The 17,329-nt window shown below is 39.0% G+C and overlaps 1 long non-coding RNA gene across 1 annotated transcript in view; it reads right to left on the bottom strand.

Annotated features, from left to right (window-relative positions):
- Positions 1-1,456: 1,456 nt before the first annotated feature.
- Positions 1,457-17,329, bottom strand: part of LOC131383005 (uncharacterized) — a 30,081-nt gene continuing 14,208 nt past the window's right edge. The window contains exons 3-4 of the long non-coding RNA XR_009212656.1: positions 5,940-6,013; positions 1,457-1,695 (exon numbers count right to left, since the gene is read on the bottom strand). This is a non-coding gene — a long non-coding RNA (uncharacterized LOC131383005). The remainder of the gene's footprint in view (positions 1,696-5,939; positions 6,014-17,329) is intronic.

Genomic DNA, 17,329 nt, shown 5'->3' with positions numbered 1-17,329 from the left:
AAAAAAAAATGCATTAATGATAGCCATGAGGCCTAAATCAAACTGCTGAGCATTAGCTGAGTTCCAGTTCACAGTCAGAGACTGCAGCAGACACCTCTGGTACCCACCTTCTCCCTCCCCATCATTCCACCTCAATCCACCTCTGACTTTAGCTGTAGCTGCAGCAGACAGCCCCAAGTAAATGCCAGACTCACCTTGTTCTGTCATTGTCCATCTCAAACCAATGTCTCATGAGCCTTTCTGCAAGCCAGTAATGAGCAGGGTTCTCTGATGCCAGAGAGTACTCTGTCCACACAAGTGCACAGCCCCGAAGTCGGGGGCCGCTGTATGCTAATGCCCCTGGGGCAATGCACAACCAATAGGAAGGGTGCCAGTGCAGAAATGCACCAAATTCCCATACTTCACAGTGACAATTCTGGGACATATTTGCACACTTTTCTGGGTCCTGGTATAATCAAGACCCTGTTGCCCATAGTGTGACCTCAATAACACACTCATATATTGGATTTTCCTCCTTCCCTGTCTTAATCTGTTTTCTCACTCCTCCTTCTGAGACCACCTCCCAGATAAACAATCTGCTTCCAAGACCCTTAAACTTTGTTTTTGAAAGAATCCAAACTAAGACCTGGAATTACCAGATATTATTTACAAATGGGCTATTCTCCATGGATGCAGCTAAACAAGACAAAAATTAAACAGCAATGCAGATCATTCCAATAAGGCAGTAATTCCTGACTCACAAGTGGGTAAGTCGTGAGAGAGAGGGACACGTGCCCCAAGGGAAGTGTATGAGTCTTTAAGGAGGCTTTTCAAACCATACTCTGAAAATTCCAGTTTATCTTTGTGGAGAGTTGCAGAATTCCCTCCCTCTGAAAGAATCACAGCCTCATCAAGTTACTGTCTTGTCACCAAGACTGATGAAATGTGTTGTGTGGGGCACAAAAAGAAGGTTGCTGCAATGACAGCTTTTTAAAGACATCATTTTTTAGATGCAATTTGGTGCTTTACTCAATAGTCTTAGCTATTTTTAATTGTAGTTTAATTTAACTCTGGCCTTTTTGTCCCCGTGCTTGGCTTGTTGGAGCTAAATAAAGAGAAAGCCTAAGCTTTACTTTCTAGCATTTGTGTTGAACTTGAAAAGTCCTTATCACTCCTCTAGCCCCCTCTTGCTTTCTAAATGAATCAGAAGATACACATGTCACAGAATTGCATCTCTGCTCTGACAGCATAAGACTCATGACGTGTTTTTTCATTTTATCTTTTAAAGAAAAGCAAAACTCTCTTTTCCCAGCAACTTTCTAGTAAGAATTTGCCAAATTAGAATTTGCACGTAATTCCTTTAGCAACACTCTGGAACCCTGCAAAATTTACAAATGCACAAGAGAGTTCCACATAAGAAAAAAAAACTTGCAGAGAATACTATCTTTAGTTAGAATAAAACACTGGACACAACAAATTTAAAGAAGGCCTTTTGGCATATAGATTTAAACTGGCTTTATGGTAGCCATACATTTCTCAGCATTTTAGTTGCAAGCTCGTGGTTGTAGAGAATGCTTAAGCCAGGAGTAGTAAAACCCGACACACATGGATGGACCACTGCAGAAAATATTAGTTGATCAAAGAACTCTTTCTCACTGAATCTGAATGCAGTGTCTGTATTCTTCTCAACACAGCCATCTGGTTGATGTTCTTAAACTACTGGAAAAAAAGTTAGAGAAGAGAAATATAAAATAATATTAAGGCTATAACCATGAAGAAAACAAAGTCTTTGCCCATGTGGGGCTAGTTTCCAGTGGGGGAAACACAAAATAAATTGATAAACACATACATATTTAATACTTGGAGCAGAGTTATCTAATGACATTCCTGTTCTCTGTTTCTCTCCCAAATTAACAGAATAATGATTTTTATCAGGGCACATGGCCTCCCAGCTAAAAGACCACATCTTCCAGCCTCTCCCATAGCTAGACATGACATAGAAATAAATTCTGATTAATGAGATGTAAGCAGATATACTTTGTAAAAGTATAACCTTTTGGAATTTCCTCTGACAAGTTTTTTCTAAAAAAAAAAACACATGGCAAACTCTTCTTTTTTTCCATCCTGCTGCTGGGAAACTGGATTTTATGGCTGGAGAGACCCAGCAGTTATCTTGAACGTAGAGGATGAGCACCACATTCTATACTCTGTGTTGAAAATCTGGAAGAATCTTTAGTTCTCAATAACCATGGAGGCACTCTACTGGCCCGGGGCTGTCCAACTCCATACATTATTTTTTATTAAGAAATAAAAACATTTCTACCTTATTTAAGCTACTACTTTTCAAGTTTCTGTTATAACTTAACCTAATTCTAATGGATAATTTAAAAATACGTATACATACCATACATTATATTGAACTAGACACATAAGAGTGAAACAGATGTCCAAGAGTGGATATCAATTGATTATAGAAGAGAAGCAGGCTTCAGTGTTTCAAGTGGAACAAACAATTGTAGATTTAGATTTTGAAATTTGGCAGGAGTAAAAGCACAATTTTCTTTTGTGTTTTTTCAATTTTTTGTGGTTGTAGATTGTATTTATGGGTAGCATCATTTCTGAAAGTTGCAGTGTTTGCACTGAGTAAATTAATGAATGGTTAAGCTGCTATATTAAATTGAGGTATTGTTTTATGTTTTAAAACAGTTTACAGAGCTATAAATTTCCCATTTGCATTGGGTAGTCCAAGGAAACATGTTTCATCTGCATTCTAGCCCTCTTTGTCTTCGTTCATCAAAGCATCAGCACCATTGAAATGCCAGTGCTGCAATCCTATTCTCTTGTTTTTAAAGCACCAAAGCCAACCTGATTTGCATATTAGCTGGCATAAATTTGAATATTAATTTCAATAGGCATTGTCTCTAAATCTAGAAAATAAACACAGCCTGCCGCAATTATACAGATAACTGGTATTTAGGGCTCATGAGTGCCTAAAAGTTTTAAACCTTCTACATTTATACTCAGATTATTCTTACAGATACTCACACAAGTTCACTCACACAGTGGTCAAATTATAGGTTGTGAACTTTATAATGAATTTATTCTCTTCATGTATTTCCAGGTTTCCAGATGTCAAAGTTTCTGGTTTGGAAGATCTGATGATCCAATTTCAGGAATATATTGGTCAGAACCACTTTTTTTTTAAGCTACAAATGACAAAAAACTAACCTAAAACTGCTTTAAGCTAAACTGAATTTATTGGCTCACTCAACTTGGAAGTCCCAGGGTTGTCTGCCTTTGGGCACAACTGGTCTCAGGTGCTGAAATAATTTCTCTCTCTCTACCTTTCTGCTCTGCCTGGCTCCTCTGGCTTCCTTCTCAAGCAGATTTTCTCTACATATGGTAGCCAAGATATCCCTGCCAGTCCCAGTCCCAAGCCTATATTTCTCCTGCACCTTAGGATTTCAGAAGAATAAAGACCTTCTTCTCCAGATCAATCCCCAGGAGAAAAAAAAAAAATTGTTTCTAGCCAACCTCAATCACATGCCCAGCCTATATGGCTGACAGTCTTGCCAGAATCACATGTAGTGAGAAATTGTTCCCAAAAGGAAACAATGGGAGTGGTCAAAAAATTTAAAAAAAAATGTAATGAAGGAAAGCATAGTCATTCATTGGCTATTACTGAAATGAGAATGAGATCAACTTTTCACTGGGCTAGAAAATCTGTGTCCCTTCTTAGCAAGTTCAGGCTTCTACCATGGGAAAACCACTAGGGAAATGGTGGTGTATACCAGTGCTTCTCAAATCTTCATGTGCAAACAAATCACCTGGAGTTTTGAAAAACGCATATTTCCGATTCAGTAAGTTTGAGGTAGGGCTCAAGATTCTGTAGGTGGCACAAGTTTCCAGGTCATGCTGATTCTTCTTGTGTGGGGGCCACACTTTGAGTGGCAAAGGTGGACCTTGATCACTACTGAAATTCTGTCCGACCCCAAGAGTGCAGCTCCCTGGCTTCTTTTCTTCAGAATTGTTTCACCATCTTCACTTTGCCAGAGCCCATTGATAAAACTGTCTTTACTGCCACCAGCTGAGGGTTAACATGGCTAAGGTCCCTGCCTTTTTTAACCTCCTCGAGCAGTTTTACTGGCTTCTGCTTTGGGTATAAAAGAATCCTTAGTGGGCAAGAGCCTTCTCTGTGACTGGCACCTGTCGAAGCTGATACACTGTGCTGTGCAATCAGGCCTTGTGGCTGTTTGACTGCCTTTCAGTTTGCATTCTCCTAAATTATGGAGAGTTTAGAAAAACTGTACTACTGAGAGCGCTACTTTCTGGATATACAAAATTACTTTTTGCATAATTTACACCAAATTCGTAAGTCTTACTCAGCATCTGGGTGTTCTTGCTCATTTAGCATGCAGGTGTATAAAAGATATATAAGACCTTCACTGGGATGCTCTCCAGACATAATACCCATCAGCCGCATCCTGAACAACAAGAATTTCATCTAGGCTTTCACACAGGGACATGAGAATGTGAACAACAAGTGAAACAAAGCATTATTTGGCTGAACGTTACACTTCTGCGCCTCCCTCGCTGCTGTTTTGCAGGCATAACCTGACTTCCTCCCCCACCACTTCCCCACAACTGAGCCCACATCAAACTTTCTGCCTGTTATCTCCGTGAAGGAGCAAGGGGTGAAGAAACAACCTAGCAGGATTGAGGAAAATCACATCATGTACTTTTCTCCAACATCTTTAATAGGTGAGTGACAATGAACTTCAAGGATGGTCTCAATGGGGGAGGAGAATTCTTGAATGGTACATGATGAAGCAGAGAGGCAATCCTACCCTGATCTGGGAGATCTCAGGAGTTTATGGGCTAACTGTATGTAGAAAAGTGTATGTAAATTTTACTTGGAGAAGCCATCTCCTCCTTCTCTGCTTTTCTCCCTTTCTGAGTCACTGCCCAAAAAGCAGCCATGCTGAGGAAGAAGGGAGGACATGTGGAGTTCAGGCAACACCAGCAGACTCCCTCACCGCACCCCACTCCCAGCCCTCCGGTTCAGAGTTGCATGCACCACCCTCTCACAAATATCTGTCCCGGAGTCATAGCTCAGTACACAGTGCCTAAGAAGACGAAAATGTCAGGCTAGTCAAGTGTTTGATTGCAGCCACTTGCTTGAGGTACAGGATTCAATTTCCTTTACGCAAAATAAGCCATTCTTGGGAATCAAAAATTCATACCACATTTTGTGTAAATCTGATGGGAAATTTTGTCCGGGGAAATTCTTGCAACTTAAGATATGCAAATTCTCTATTTGATTGTAATGCCAACCCATGATCCAGTGCTACTACCCTGCCTCTTATAAGATGAGAGGCTATAAACACCAGTATATTAAAAATGTATCCACCAAAGTAAAATTAGTGCTCAGCAGACGCTTATTTTTCTAGAATTTTATTTCTCAGATGGATTGGTATAATTTTTAGTGGTATGTATTGCCAGCCTATAATAAATATGTAAGCCCATCAAAACCTGATAAAAACTCCATCAGATAATACACTGGGAACTGGGGATTAATTCTATACTAGCCCCAGGGGATGCACCTCGTGACCTAATAGAATGTTTCTAATTCTAATTTCTCTGGTTCTGTGAAATCAATTTTTCTACAAACTATAACCAGTACAGGAGTGTTTTGCAAAAACTAATCATATTGGCATAATAAGCATGTCAAGTTACGGTGAAATGGACATTCTGTTGTTCTTTTATTGAAACTAATGGGCTAGCATTAGAAGGAATAAAATACTGGAAATGATAACAGTTTACAGCTTTGATTTTTTTCGCTTTTTAAATTTGGTGGTATAGCATATTGGCTCTCAATCTCCTTTTATGAGTATTTGAGTTTGACCCTGTTAAAAATGACAAAGAAATTGCTACGAAAAAGCGTTTTCTCACTATCTTACCCTCAGCAGTGCAGTCGAGAAATAGCCATGCTATGGCATCTTCATCTGTGAGGTTCATATGTCAGCAGCTGCTGCTGGGAAGGTTCAATGAGGGAGAAGAGTTACGAAGATAAGTCTCCTGCTTTGTAATGTTGACAAATTAGCCGATCTCAGCTCTTCGTCTCAAAAATAATTCTACCCAAGGAGAATCAGATGAAATTGAAGTTGGTCATGCCAACCCAGGATGACCTTGAATGAAATAGATCTCTCTGTTTACCAGGCATAGAGATTACAGTGGATTCATCAATCAGGAGGCCACCAGTGTCATAGATTTACCTTACTCATTTGAACTTCCCAGGCATTGGAAGCTAAATCCTGAATGTTAATTATGATTGTTGTTGTTATTTAATGGGATTCAGAAGCCTCTCCCAAAACGGATGGGCTTTCATGCTTGATACTTTCACAACTGTGGCTGATAAATAATTTGGGGATTATATATTTAATGTTTGACTCCCCCATGAGCCTATAAGTTCTATGAAGGTAGAACTACATTTGGCCTTTCTAACCATACAGCTCCAGTTGCTAGCCAGGTGCTCAGTAAGCAGAGGGTCCAGTTTGTTCAATAACAGTTTTCACATGTTGTCCTGACATAAAATATTATAACACATGTTGTCCTGACATTAAAATATACGGTCACATTAAAATATCATATGTTGTCCTGACATTAAAATATACAGTCACTCTCTCAGTAAGTATGTGTTAGATGGATGAATGGATGAGCCAACACTTGGCCATGCTTGGAAATGACACTGGGCTTGGATCAAAAGAAACTGGATTGAGTCGTAGCTCTGCCCCGTATCAGTTATATGACTTGGACAGGTGACTTAAGCTCTTTTCTTCACAGTGAAATAGGAAAAAGAGAAATACGATATCTATCACATGGTAACTTCTCAATAAATATTTATTTTCTTCTTTAATTAAGGCAGCACTATCCAATACAGGAATATTCCATTGTATTGCACTTCCCTTTATTGCATATTGCAGATATTGCTTTTTTTCTTTTTAACAAATTGTATGTTTATGGCAACACTGAGTCAAGCATCTTTCAAGCATTTTTCCAGCAATGAGTACTCTCCTCATGTCTCTGTGTCACATTTTAGTAATTCTCATAATATTTCAAACTTTTTCATTATTATTAAATTGGTTATAATGATCTGTGATCAGTCTTTGATGTTACTATTATAATTGTATTGGGGTGCCATGAAACATGCTCACATGAGATGGCAAAAATTCGTAAATGTGTGTGCTCTGACTGCTCCAACTGACTATTTCCCATCTCACTCCCTTGCCTCAGGCCTCTCTATTCCCTGAGACACAACAATATTGAAATTAGGTCAGTTAATAACCCTACAACAGCCTCTAAGTGCTCAAGTGAAAAGAACAGTTGCATGTCTCTCACCTGAAATCAAAATCTAGAAATGATTAAGCTTAGGGAGGAAGACATATTGAAAGCTGAGACAGGCCAAAAGCTAGGCCTTTTGTGCCAAACAGTTAGCCAAGTTGTGAATGCAAAGGAAATTAAAAGTGCTACTCCAGTGAATACATGAATGATAAGAAGGTGAAACAGACTCTTTGCCAATATGGAGAAAGTTTCAGTGGTCTGGATAGAAGATCAAACCTTACAACATTCTTTTTAGCCAAAGTCTAATCCAGATCAAGGCCCTAACTCTCTTTAACTCTATGAAGGCTGAGAGAGGTTAGGAAGCCACAGAAGAAAAGTGGGAAGCTAGCAGAGGTTGGTTCATGAGGTTTAAGAAAAGAAACCATCTCTATAACATAAAAGTGCAAGGTGAAACAGCAAGTGCTGATATACAAGCTGCAGCAAGTTATCCAGAATATCTAGGTAAGATAATTGATGAAGGTGGCTACACTAAATAATAGATCTTCAATGTAAAGGAAGTAGCCTTTTATTGCAAGAAGATGTCATCTAGGACTTTCCTAGCTAGAGAGGAGAAATCAATGCCTGGTTTCAAAGCTTCAAAGGACAGGCTGACTCTCTTGTTAGGGGCTAATGCAGCTGGTGACTTAAAGTAGAACAGTGCTCATTTACTATTCCGAAAGTCCTAGGGCCCTTAAGAATTATGCTAAATCTACTCTGTCTGTGCTCTCTCAAAAGAACAACACAAGAGCACATCTGTTTACACCAAGATTTATTGAATATTTTAAGCCCACTGTTGAGACCTACTGCTCAGAAAAAAATATATCTTTCAAAATATTACTGCTCATTGACAATGTTACTGATCAACCAAGAGCTCAGCATAGGTCTAAGGGACTCCACAGGTTTTAGAAGCTCCTTGTTGGGAAATTACAGAAATGGCAAGTTATATAGAACTTTCAGTAACTGTTCTGGGATCTTCAGCCTCTAGGATTAATGAGTATATTTCAGTTCCTTTTGTGAATCATGTATTCTGGGGCTGACCAGCATGCATTATTTTAGTAAGTTATCACAATTTGGATGATTCTTAACTTCTTTAGAACCCAGAACAGTTATCTAAATAGCACACATCTGATATGAAATGACTTTGCCTTTTTGCCCACGAGAGACAGACCCCTGGAGAACCTTCACCTTGTCAGAAGAACCATAATTTTACAACACCACTTGGCTACATTAAACATTACGAAGCCACCAAATGCTTTTTTTCTTATGACATAAGTAACTCATAGTTGCTTGGATTTTTTCCTCGTTTTGGTGAACAATATTTTAAGCAATTTTGGTCAACCTTTTTAAATTTTGGATTTACATTTAAATTTGGGGGAGATAAATATGTTTTGTTCAATTAAGATTACAGACTCTCACATTAGTCTTTGAGCAATGGATAATTGTTCCCTTAAGGTGGGAGAAAAATGGCATGGTACATTTTCACTGGAGTTTAGAAAAAATTAAGAGGAATAATTATTTCTGACACTTTACCTGGAAAGGGGTCATCATTTAAAAACTCAGATGACTTTTCTCTGTATCTACCTACCATTTAAACTTGTAGTCATGAATCATTCACTCAAACCACAGTAGAAAACTGCACTGTGAGCTGATTTCTAAAGCATTTTGTATACTTAGTAATATCAGAGCTCATGATCACTAGAGGAATCAAATGCGTACTGGTTACCAAATACTCAGTATTGGACATTTCAAAAAACTGAAAGGAGACCAAATCTGTGTTTTTCACTTGTTTGAATCAGTAGTAAAACTAAGTTTCTCTAAAGATAAAGCAAGTTCTTTTTTCACTACAATAGGTGTGAGAGGACCAATAATACCTAATTGGGCAGGCTGGCAGACTGCTGTTCAACGACAGTCGAATTACAGCAGCTATCGTTTTGTCCCTTTTAGGTTACCTTACAAGTTTTCTTCTTTATGGATGCCCAGAACCGGCCTTTCAGAATGTGCCTAGATGAGAAATTCATTTCTAGTCATTATCACCACAACTTTACCTAGGAAACCAGCTCTGTTCCAAATCAGGACAAAGTAAAAGCATAGGTTTTCTATAGGCAAATGCAATTTTTGACTGGCTGTCCTCAGAAGCCATTGCCCCTGGTTGCCAGGTCTTTGCTGATGGAAAGCCAAGCCAGGCCACATTATTAGGTAGCTCAGTAACAGTTAATTATTAACTCCAGTGGAGAGTGGTTCACGAGATTACTGTATATGCTGTTACAACATGATGAACTCTCTGCTCATCAATTCAATTTTTTATCGGAAGTGTTGCTGCAAATATGGCATAAATTTCCTGGGCACAGCATTCAGTTCCACCTTATTATGCAGCACAGCTTCAAAGATATGAGGTTCCATGTCTAATCTTAATTTAATTTTAGAAGTTAGCTCTCTGGCTTGCTACAAGCTGCATTCCATTTCTGATGTTATCCACAATTCTGAGACCGACTAGAAATACCTGTGTGGATTGTGGTAGAAAAGAATAACCCTGGATCTGGAATAAAAGTGTAGCCTCAGAAATTTCCTGGCATTGGATCACAAGGTCAGGAAATCGAGACCATCCTGGCTAACACGGTGAAACCCCATCTCTACTAAAAAATACAAAAAATTAGCCAGGCATGGTGGCGGGCACCTGTAGTCCCAGCTACTCGGGAGGCTGAGGCAGGAGAATGGCAGGAACCCAGGAGGCGGAGCTTGCAGTGAGCGGAGATCGCGCCACTGCACTCCAGCCTGGGCGACAGAGCGAGACTCCGTCTCAAAAAAAAAAAAAAAATTTCCTGGCATTGTTGAGTCTGTGCTGCAACAAAGGCAGCTGGATTCCACAGCACAGTTTACATGTGGGTATCAGCATTTGTACACCCTCAGAATCTCCTATGAAGAGCATCACGCCAATTGCTAGCATCTCGCAATTCCCAGAACCAAGCCACTGGCCTTTCAGGAGAGAATTCTGTGTTCAGAGAAGTCCCTCTCTATTAGAGGAAATAAATAAGTTGATGCCTTTTTAATCTGAGCAGATGCATAGAATTTCCTATGGGGGATTCTCACAAGGATGTTTGTACTTGAATGTTTTTCTGCAAGAGAGAAGGAAGAGCCTGGTGTCCTCCTGGATCAAAAGTAGCGGCTTTTCATTAATTCGTGATGAACAGCTATGTATCAAATCTATATCCACTTAAAGAGGTGGAAATTACTCTCTTGGTTTATTGGACCAGACAAGGACTGTGGGTCTCATTGGTTCTTAACAGGGCCTCAACAAAGCCATAATTACGGAAATTCTTCCAGGACCATGGACATTATTTAGGTTTTCTATTACCTAGAATCCGCACAAGGAAAATTATGTGCAAACGCAAATCAGATATTTTCCTGGGATTTATTTGTCGAGTGTTGCTTGGAAAGAATTCCCACAGCATAAAAATTATGCTTGGAGAAAAGAATGGAAGAATCAAAGTGAACCATGCTGCTTTTTGCAGGAACAAAGCAATATAAAAAATAAAGCCTGCGAAGAACTATTTTCCTCCCCACTGCTACTCTCCTATCAAGGCATCTTCTTTCCATTTGTTGACCAGCCTCAATGTCCAACAGCTTCTTGGACCAATACTGCCACACTTTCTGCCTCTACAGAATTTGAAAATATGCTGAAGCTAACAAACAAGGAGTCTTTATATAAGTACCAAAAGTCTTTATATAGGTACATATTTGTGAGCGTGTGCGTGAATGTGTGCACACACACACATGTGGGAGCGATGAAGTTTACCTCATGTAACGCTGTTAAGTGAAAATAACATTAAGCACTTCAAATTCAAGCTGCTAATTTGTTCCTCCATGATTTGGGGAAATCTTTGCAAAATTATCCAATTGCTCACCTAGAAAAAGAAACATTCAAGAAGAGGCAAGAAAAGGATTTAAAAGAATAAAGGGGAACTTGCTATCCTCAACTTTAAAACTTGTTATAAAGGTGCAATAAATCAAACAGTGTGATGGCAGCACCAGGCTATACCAATGGAGCATAACGAAAGCATACACCAAAAAATTACGTATAGTTTCTGCCTTGAGAGAGAGAGAAAGAGCACTCACGTGTGTGTGTGTGTGTGTGTGTGTGTGTGTGTGTATGTCATAGTTTATGATAATGTTGGAATTGTGTGATAGAGTAGAAAGAGTATGAACTTCAGAATCAGATAAATTCAAACCTGGATTTGAATTCCAGTCCATGCACTCTTGAGCAAGTTAATACTCTTACTGAATATTAATTACCTAAAATGGAATGGGGATGGTGATATGTACCTTTAAGGTGTGAGGATTTGAGAATCAAATGATATCCTACATGTATTAGTCAAGGTTTTTAGTTACAAGTGGCAGAGACATACTCTGGCTAATCTGGGCAGATGAGGAATTTATTCAAGGCTCTTGTGTTGCTTACAAAATTTCTGAGAAGGGCAGAGAAACAGTCTTGGGAAAAGGGAAGAACAAGGAAGGCTAGGCAGCAACCAGGACCACAGAAATTCATGCCCCCAAAGAACATGTGAGGACTGCCAGCCCTACCACTAAATCCTAGGTGTCACTGCTGGCATGGCCACATATGCTTCTAGACAGCAGTTGCTGCTGGATCTCTCATCAGAATGGCGTTGGCTTGGTCCATCCTCTTTGAATCAATAGATCCAGTTGTAAATTCCAGAGAGGGTCTGTTGATTGGTTGCTCCTAACCTAAGTGCAGAGGAGTCTGGGAAAATAAGTTCTGGCATTTTCAAGTTTTATAGTGAAGGCAAGCTCTCCTTCCCTAGCAAGATTCATAAGGTAGACAATTTATCAAATGCAGGAAGGAATTTCAGATTCTGGGTCACCTAGAAAAGGCACAAATCCATTACAAAACATATCAAAGCACCTGATACATAATAGATATTCAGGAAATGGTGACAATTGACATTTTCACAAATCAGTGGGGAAAAGGAACAATTCATTATTCAACAAATGGTGCTGGGACCATTTGTTATTTGGGAAAAAAATCTAAAATTCACCAAAATGAACTCCAATTGGATCAAAGATTAAAAAGAGATTTTTTAATCAAAGATTTAAATCTGTAAAAAATAACTTGACCCACTGTGCCCATCAATTCAGCCCCCAGATCCACCTGGAAAGGATGTTAATTTAAGCTCAGTGGGTTTTCTAATGGTGTCTCTTCCAGTTCTGGAAACACAGGAGAGGCCTACAGCCCATCACTTAGAACAGATTCACATGCCCCACTCTTAATTTTGCATCTGACCTCCAGTTGAAATCCTTCTCTTTTATTTACTGAAAATAAAATGTTAAAATAGTTTCTCACATGCTTAACTTCTACAAGTCTTTCTTTGGGTCATTCAACCAGCGTTGTGGATAATGTTACCAAGAGTGCTTGGTGGCTTGGATTCTACGTCTCCACTAAACTATAGGTTTCAAATGCAAGGGGCTGGTTTTACATATCTTTTTTTTTTTCTATTACGCCTGGTACAATGCTTTCAACATAGGAGGCGCTCAATCTATGATTAAAGAAGAAAATGGAATTGCTGGTTAGCTGTTTCAAAATGTCTGGTAATGGTTTCAGCTTTGAGCACTAACTCAGATAAAGTACTAACCTCTCTGATCCTCAATTCCCTTTTCTTTAGAACAAGAAGAACACTTACATTGCCTTTACTCCCCCAAAACTTCACATAACAAACATTGATCATTTTGGGCTTGATGAAACAATTCATAGGTGACAGCTCTTAAGATCATAGATGGACAGCTTTCCAGAAGGTATACTACTCTTTCTCTTCTCTTATCTATAATCTTTACTGTTCCCAATTTCCATCTGCCACTCTTATGTCCAGTTCTGAAAAGCTAGTCAAGGATGAGTGAGGCTGGCCAAAAATTTTTCTTTTCTAGCTATGTTTCTTGGCAGTTACATTTTTCCTCTTAATTTGTTGCTTTTCACTATTGTTAGAATAGATATGTGATCTGAAACATCAATTTCCTCATGACTTAGGTGCATCTTGCTTTCTTTTTTGCCATCTAAAAGATCCTAATATTATTTATTTAAAGTTGAGAGAGCATTTTATGTCTCTTGGATTCAAATAACTGTGAGTGTGTATATTATTATTGTTTCTATTGCCCAAAAGGAAAAACTTCATTTCTTATAGTACAATATTTTTATTTTTAAATGTTTATGGAGAAAAAAACCATTAACCATGATATATCCCTAAATAACACATGAGTAAGGGTTCACTGTGTCTGAAAAATTCTACTCAGCTCCAGATCTGAAAAAAGACCATTTGTCTGGCCTCTCTGATTCATCCCCGAGAATGAAAAGGACCAAAAGTCAGTTCTCTTTGGTACAAACTCTCTTTCATATTTTATTTTCTAATGCACAGCTAATTTCTAAATTAAGACCATGCTTACAAGAAAGGTTAGGAAGTTATTCACTTCAATCCATTAGTAGGTCTGTTTTTGATTGAACTTTTAAATAACTTTTGATAATTAGTACATCTTGTCTTTTGGATTTCAAATAAGATAAAATAATCAGTTTTCTTTTTGATTTAAAATTATGCCAGATTTAGCCCAGTCAAAAGATGCCAGAATTTCTCCCAGCAAGACAAACACTTTGGAGAATGTTTTAATTCCCCACATGCGTGCTGACCATATACTCCCATTACCAAACTTTAAGTGATCTAAGTGTTGAACTATATTTGCGATTAGGTCAGGGGTCAGCGAACTTTTCCTCTAAAAAGGCAGAGGGTAAATATTTCCAGCTTTGCAGCCATTCGGTCTCTGTCCCAACACCTCATCTCTGCCATAATCATGCAAAAGCAGCCATTGATAATACGTAAGTGACCGAGTGTGGCTGTGTTCCAATAAAACTTTATTTATAAACACTGAAATTTGAATTTCATATAATTTTTACATTACATGGTATACTATTCTTCTTTTGCCTTTTAAGGTATAAATGCCATAGTTCGTGAGTCATATAAAAATAGGCAGTGGGCCAGATTTAGCTGGGGTGACAGTTTGCTGACCCCTGCTTTAGGTGAACTGGGGATAGGCTTCTTGAAAAGTTTTCACTAAATAGCATATAACATTTATTTCAGAAAAACTTAATTGTGCTTTTTCTCTGCTCTCACACCACAAAAACCAATCAACATAGAAGACTTCTGTGACCAAATGTGTGAGTTTTTTTCCCCACCACCAAGCAGTGGACACCAGCTGGGTGTCCTCCAAGTCAACTCTGACACTACCTGGAGATAGCTTCAGATTCCACAAATTGAAGGCTCAGTCACTAAAACTGGCCCCCACCTTTCAGACACCAGTTGAACTTCTGACCCACTGGCTTCAACTTGGGGTTCCCATGACCCCTTCTTAGATTAATTTGCTGGAGGGGCTCACAGAACTCAGGGAAACACGTTCACCAATATACTATAAAGGATATTACAAAGGATACAGATGAAGAGGTGCACAGGACAGGCATGAGGGAAGTGGGTGGAGCTTCCATGCCCTCCCTGTGAGCACCACCCTCCGGGAACCTCCATGTGTTTGGCTATCCGGAAGCTCTCCAGACCCAGTCCTCATGAATTTTTATGGAAGCTTCATGATGTCAGCCTTCCTTCCCCAGGGTATGGGGCTGGACCCTCTCTAGAATGAGGGGCTTATAACTGGCAATCATAAAGGCAGGGAAGATTAGAGTCCTGCCTTGGGGAAAGTGAAAGGAGAGCAGGAGAAGTTCAGATAGATTCTGTCTTCTGAGGCTTAACACACCCATCATTATAACAAAAGCCTGTAACAGGGTTTATGGGAGTTATGAGCCAGAAACCATGGACAAAAACAGATAGATAGATGATAGATAGATAGATAGATAGATAGATAGATAGAAGATATATATGTAATATATAATATAGGTAATAACACCACAATATTGAATTCCAAACTTTATCATATTTTCCATAATTCAAGCCCAAATTTCTTCCATTTATGCCACGTACTCATTAAAAAGAAAGATGTGGCTGGGTACGTACTGACATTGAATGTTCCCAAGTTACATGTGTGCAGTAGACCTTTGTTTGTGTTTATAAAGGAAAACTTTATATACATATATGCCTCTATATCAGAAATGTGTAACAGTAGTTGCATCCAAGGGGGCAATTAGAGGACAAGAGTGGGCAGGTGACTTACTTTTCACCATACACTATTTTGTACCTTTAGACTACTGCAACACTTAAATGAAGCTATTTTTTCTATAATATATGCATTTTTAAATGTTTAAATGCTGAAAGAAATGACTAGAGAGGTCCTGAAATCAGTGCTTAATATTCTCCAAATTAAAAGAATTGCCAAATCTGAACATATTTTATCAGATGACCTCTAGCTGATGAAAGGAGCTTGAACCAACAGCAGAATAACAGCCTGGACTAAAAAGGTGAGCATCTTCGTAAGTGCAGGGGTATATGGACAAGAAACCATTTTAAATGCAGAGGAAATTTTGACCTTTTTACAACTTTGCCTTAAATTTTTAAAATCACCTCACAACCTAAAGATTTTTCAAAAGAGAAAATAAACAGGTGAACACGAAACCAGGCCCAGCGACACTTCCTAAATTTTGTCATTAATTAGTGTTTCTATACCCAAGAACCACCAGATCAGCAGAGCATAGCATTACCTGCATGCACTTAGAATTGGGGTCATCCTAAACATCTGTGGGACCCAGCAAGGGTGCAAACAGAGGCCTCAGCCTATGGCTCACACACTTGTCTTCCTACCCCCACTCCCTGCAGCACCAGGAGAGCTGGCATGCCTGCATGTGGACACCACAGCCTGGGTGTTCAAACTCTGTCCGCCCTATTACCATCCTGTACAAAGAGCTGCCCCCAGCCACCTCATAAGACTGGGATATGCACACTAGGTGCAGTTCAGGACAACAAATTCTGGATGCTCAAAGCCCAAGAATCTGGAGCTTGGTCTATAAGGAGAGACACTGGACTCCAGTTGGGCGATTATCTTTGGTGGGACAGTTTTCTCTAAATAAGAGGACCCTGTGGATTGTACTGCTTCTTATAACAAAACTGCTGCAAGCAAGACAGGAGGCCAAAAAGACTACGTAAAACTCTAGCACCTGTGCAGTGGCTCATGCCTATAATCCCAGCACTTTGGGAGGCCGAGTGCCACATTTAAGTGTTGCAGTAGTCTAAAGGTACAGTCTAAAGGTGAAGCCAACATGGTAAAACCTCATCTCTACTAAAAATACAAAAATTAGCCTGGCATGGTGCCTGTAATCCCAGCTACTCGGGAGACTGAGGCAGGAGAATCACTTGAACCTGAGAGGAAGAGGTTGCAGTGAGCCAAGATCGCGCCACTGCACTCCAGCCTACGCGACAGCATGAGACTCGTTCTAAAAAAAAAAAAAGGAAGAAGAAGAAGAAGGAAAAACGAGCTAGGTTTATTCACGAGACTCCATGAAAAAAGAGCTCTGTAGACAATAAACTTGGATGCTATATTATAGATCAGCACTGGACAACAAAAATATAATACGCACCACAAATGCAAGCCATGCATATGATTTTAAATTTGCTAGAGTGGTCACATGAAAAAGAAGTAAAGAGAAATAAGTAAAATTAACTTTAATAATACATTTTATTTCACTCAGTATATCTAAAATATTCATTCAACATGTAATCAAATAAAAAATGTATTGAGCTCTTAAAAAAAAAAAAACAAACTCTAACACCTGTGCTTTTGCCAAAAAAAAAAAAAAAGAAAGAGAAAAGGAAGAAAGGAAGGAAGAGAGGGAGGGAGGAAAGGAGGGAGATGTTTCTCTAACTTTCCTAACAATTTCCTAACAAAGTCTCTTAATAACAAAAAAGGGTTAAAAGATAGTAATAGAGGCTTGGGCATGAGTCCAAAGCTAAAAATTCAAAATGTCTTTAAGTCTTATATT

The sequence above is a fragment of the Hylobates moloch genome, unplaced genomic scaffold, assembly GCF_009828535.3.
Source record: "Hylobates moloch isolate HMO894 unplaced genomic scaffold, HMol_V3 SCAFFOLD_3, whole genome shotgun sequence".
NCBI lineage: Eukaryota > Metazoa > Chordata > Mammalia > Primates > Hylobatidae > Hylobates > Hylobates moloch.
The sequence above is the reverse complement of the archived record's forward strand: the minus strand, read 5'-3'. Positions and strand labels throughout refer to the sequence as shown.